Genomic DNA, 5,338 nt, shown 5'->3' with positions numbered 1-5,338 from the left:
ATCTAGAAATAGTAAATGCTGGAGAGGGTGTGGAGAAAAGGGAACCCTCTTACACTGTTGGTGGGAATATAAGTTGATACATCCACTGTGGAGAACAGTATAGAGGTTCCTTCAAAAACTAAAAATAGAATTACCGTATGACCTAGCAGTCCCACTACTGGGCCTATACCCAGAGAAAACCATAATTCAAGAAGTCACATGCACTCCAATGTTCATTGCAGCACTATTAATAATAGCCAGGTCGTGGAAGCAACCTAAATGCCCATCGACAGATGAATGGATAAAGAAGATGTGGTACATATATACAATGGAATATTACTCAGCCATAAAGAGGAACGAAATTGTGTCATTTGTAGAGATGTGGATGGACCTAGAGACTGTCATACAGAGTGAAGTAAGTCAGACAGAGAAAAACAAATATTGTATATTAACGCATATATGTGGAATCTGGAAAAGTGGTACAGATGAACCAGTTTGCAAGGCAGAAATAGAGACACAGTTGTAGAGAACAAACGTGGACTCCAAGAGGGGAAAGCGGGGGAGGGGAGAGGGGTAGGATAAATTGGGAGATTGGGATTGACATATATACATTAATATGTATAAAATAGATAACTAATAAGAACCTGCTGTATAAAAATAAATAAATAAAAATTTTAAAAAAGAATATTTACTATCTGATCCATTAACAATAAGGTTGCCAACCTCTACTATACAATAATCTTCTTTGTTGTATAAATCACTTATGAGGATATTTTTCCCAAAGATAATTCTTACCCTAAGCTGCCACTGGCTTTTAAAATAAAAATTTTGTTTTGTTTCACATAGATACAGAACATACAAACTTGTGTCAAATAGCACTCTCAATTCTCTCTTGGTTGCCCTACTATTTAGAACATGAGGTAACGTCCAACAGAGCTGGGAAGTAATAAACAATGTATATAAATGTATAAATAAAATAAGGTACTATATGGCTTATCCACTTTTCAGAGAAATGAGAAGAAAAATATTTAATCAGAGATACTGTCTGTGACAAATCTATGACATATAAACATGTCTTAATGTAAGATGACAAAAAGTCATGCCAGTGAATACTCTTATTAAGATATTTCTCCCAAAGTTAAGGCTAGTTTCATTGTCAGGGTTTAAATTGTTAGGACATGTTAAGAATGATCAGGTTTTTGCAAGGAAATATAATCACATTCAGACCTAATTAGACTTAAAAGCTTTTGCACAGCCAAAGAAACCATCAGCAAAATGAAAAGACCAATAATGTGTCAATATCCAAAATATATATACAGCTCATACAACTCAACATCAAAAAAACCCCAAACAACCCAATTAAAAAATGGGCAGAAGAACTGAATAGACATTTTTCCAAAGAAGATGTACAGATGGCCAACAGGCACATGAAAAGATGCTCAACATCACTCTTCATCAGGAAAATGCAAATTAAAACCACAATGAGATATCACCTCATACATGTCAAAATGGCTATCATCAAAAAGAACACAAATAACAAATGTTGGGGAGGATGTGGAAAAAGGGACCCTCATACACTGTTGGTGGAAATGTCAATCAGTGTAGCCACTGTGGAAAACAATATGGCGGTTTCTCAAAAATCTAAAAATAGAACTACCATATGACCCAGCAATTCCACTCCTGGGTATATATCTGAAGAAAATGAAAACACTAATTCAAAAAGATACATGAACCCCAATGTTCATAGCAGCATTACTGACAATTGCCAAGATATGGAAACAACCTAAGTGTCCCTCAACAGATGAATAGATGAAAAAGATGTGGTATATATATACAATGGAATACTACTCAGCCATAAAAAAGAATGAAAATTTGCCATTTCTAACAGCATGGATGGACTTGGAGGATATTATGCCAAGTGAAATAAGTCAGACAGAGAAAGACAAATACTATATGATATCACTTATATGTGGAATCTAAAAAATAGAACAAACTAGTGAATATAACAAAAAGGAAACAGTCACAGATATAGAGAACAAACTAGAGGTTACCAGTGGGGAGAGGGGAGGGGGCAGGGGCAAGATAGAGTAGGGGATTAAGAGGTACAAACTAGGGGCTTCCCTGGTGGCGCAGTGGTTGAGAGTCCGCCTGCCGATGCAGTGGACACGGGTTTGTGCCCCGGTCCGGGAAGATCCCACATGCCGTAGAGTGGCTGTGCCTGTGAGCCATGGCCACTGAGCCTGTGCTCTGCAATGGGAGAGGTCACAACAGTGAGAGGTCCGCGTACAAAAAAAAAAAAAAAAAGAGGTACAAACTATTGGGTATAAAATCAGCTACAAGGATATACTATACAACAGAGGGAATATAGCCAATATTTTATAATCACTATAAATGAGTATAACGTTTTAAAAATTGTGAATCACTATGTTGTACACCTGTAACTTATATAATATTGTATAACTATATCTCAATTTTTAAAAAGATAAAAAAAAAGAATCACATTCATGCATTCAGGCAGCAGGGTTTCTCTCCCTTCAATGTGCATATGAATAACGTGGGGAACGTCTCACAATGCAGATTCTGACTCAGTAGTCTGAGGTGGGACTTGCGATTGTGCGTCCCTAACATGCTCACCTCTGGACCACACTTTGAGTTGCCAAGCTCTATTACTTAGTCTTTTCTCTACTTTCCTGTGGTAACCAGTCTCTACGATGGCTCCCAATCACCCCTACCTGCAGAATCCACCTTCTTGTGTCATCCTCTCTCACACTGTGCCAGGGTGGATCTGTATGAGTTTATGCATGGTATGTCACTTCCAAGATTAGTTTATAAAAGACTTCCATCGTAGGTGTACGTTTTCTCTCTTTCTCCCTCTCTCTCCCTCTTCCTCTCCCTCTCTCTCTCTCATTCCACCCGGGGAAAGCCAACTGCTATGCTATAAGAGTTGAAAGGACCATATACTGAGAAGCTGCGTTATCTGACCAGCAGCTACTGAGGACCCAAGGCCTACTAACGACTACCTGAGTGAATTTAGAACCAGATCCTTCAATTCTGGCTAAACACTGACATCCATGCAGCCCTGTCTGAGAGCTTGACTGCAAATTCATAAGAGACCCTGAGCCAGTACCACCCAGGTAAGCCACTTTCCGATTCCCGACCCTCAGAAACTATGTAAGATAATACATGGTTGTGGTTTTTTCCAGCTGCTGAGTTTTGTGATAATTTGTTACACAGCAATAGGTAACTAATACCTTTAGTTAATGATTTTACAGTATCTTTTTAGAGAGTCTGCACTGATCAAGAAAGGGTAAAATGCAGTTATTTATGGCTAATCAAAAAAGAAAAAACTAATACCTTATAACTAGAGTGTCTTTTCACATTAATCACCATGCTTTAGTCTCACACTCATTACAGGTAGAGATGGCAGGATCATCAGTCCCCCTTTACAGATCTGGAATCTGTCCAGAGAAGCTTGATGTTTGTCCAATATCATATAGCAAGTCAGACAAACCTGAACTGGACCTCCACCTTTCATATTTCTCCTCCCAGGGTTCTTGTCATTAGAACCCCCTACCTCTGCTTACCATTTCTGTCCAACTGTTGGTTGGTGGTCAACTAAATAAGGAAGCTGGGAAACATTTAAGAGTTTAGCTCTAGGTTGTAATACCCAATATAAGAGTGGGAGTTGTAATGAGAGCTACAGCTGTTACATGACCTGTGCCATTATTATTTTATCAGATACTTTATTGAACCAGATAAACTGTCATATTATGTATAGCCCAGGACCTAACTGGCAGATCTCCCACCAACTCTTTATGTATCAGTGACTTGATAAAAACTGCGTTTAATTCTTTTTTCCACCTTTCTTGAGATATAATTTACATACCACACTGTATAAGTTTAAGGTGTACAGCATAATGATTTGACTTACATATATTGTGAAATGATTACCACAATAAGTTTAGTTAACATCTGTCATCTCATATAGATGCAAAAAAATAAAAGAAAAAGAAAATACTGTTTTTTCCTTGTGATAAAAACTCATGGATCTACTCTCTTAACTTTCAAGTATACCCTACAGCAGTGTTACCTATAGTCATCATGTTGTACATTACATCCCTAGTACTTGTTTATCTTACAAACTGGAAGGTTGCATTTTTTACCACCTTCATCCAGTTGCCCCCTTCCTCAAATCCCCACCTCTGGTAACCACATATCTGATCTGTTCTGTGAGTTTGGGGCTTTTTAAAGATTCCACATACAAGCGAGTTCACAGGGTGTTTAATTTTATTGCATGTTAATAAAAGCACTTAGGAGTGAGGTGGGGTTATGTCTCCACAGTTTCTTCAGTGTTTTGAAAGGATCACTTAGGGTTTACAAAATTTTGAGTTTGGAGATCATGTAGAAGAAATTAATAAGCAGTTGAAAAAGCTTATAAACAACCAAGATGTCCTGGCTTCCACATTCAGGAATACACCTGATCTACTGGAGGATGAGTTAGTATTTGGTTATCTGGGATCTATGGTGATTTGTGATTCACTAAAATATTTCTGCATGACGTTAGTTTTAGTCATGTCTTTAGATGTTTGGGGAAAAATAAGCATGAAATTTATCATGACATTAAGGCATTTTATGATTTGGGAAAAATATTTGGGAGGACAAAATTATTCTTCTTGAGCTAAGAAAGTACTAAAATAGTCTTCTTGAAACAAGTATTCTTTTTTTGTTTTGTTTTGTTTTGTTTTGTGGGTTTTCACTATTTATTTATGACATATACTCCACATCTGTGATCCTCTCCAGTCAGAAGTTCTTTGAGACGATGCCGTCGGTCTTGGTCAGTCGGAGAATGGAATCATCTGACTCACCCATCCTGTGAATGGCCCCGCAGATAGCACAGGTTTTAAACTCGCCGTTGAACGTGCCTGTCACCGTGTCAGCCTCGGCCACGTTCATCTGGATGGCGCGTGGTCCTTGGCAGTGATGATGCGGTAGCTGGACGAGCATTTCCGCGGCATGCACAGGTCCATGAACTCGCTGGTGTCGTTCCGCATGTTGAGGGTGCGTCTGGTGGCACCACGATGAGTGTTGGTGCAGAAAGGCAAAACAACTATTCTTAAAGCAATTTACAGTACATTTTCCAATTCCCTTAGTGTTGAAATCACCAGAAACTAGAGAGCCTGGCTAGGGTGGTAACATCACCACCCACTAGCTATGTGATACTTGGTTAAAGTCGCTGAACTTCAGTCTCTTTACTAAAAAATGGGCTCAATTCTATGTTACAGTATTTTAAAGAGAATTAAATAATTTAATATCTGTAAATTACATAGTATAGTGCCTATGACATAATAACTTTCACCAA

At 38.3% G+C, this 5,338-nt stretch overlaps 1 pseudogene across 1 annotated transcript; it reads right to left on the bottom strand.

Annotated features, from left to right (window-relative positions):
• Positions 1-4,473: 4,473 nt before the first annotated feature.
• On the bottom strand, positions 4,474-5,034 carry LOC309959738 (small ribosomal subunit protein eS21-like; annotated as a pseudogene). The gene has a single exon. The product of its transcript is annotated as a small ribosomal subunit protein eS21-like (transcript).
• Between the last annotated feature and the right edge of the window lie 304 nt (positions 5,035-5,338).

Source organism: Leucopleurus acutus, assembly GCF_964270905.1.
Source record: "Leucopleurus acutus genome assembly, chromosome: 3".
Lineage (NCBI taxonomy): Eukaryota > Metazoa > Chordata > Mammalia > Artiodactyla > Delphinidae > Leucopleurus > Leucopleurus acutus.
The sequence above is the reverse complement of the archived record's forward strand: the minus strand, read 5'-3'. Positions and strand labels throughout refer to the sequence as shown.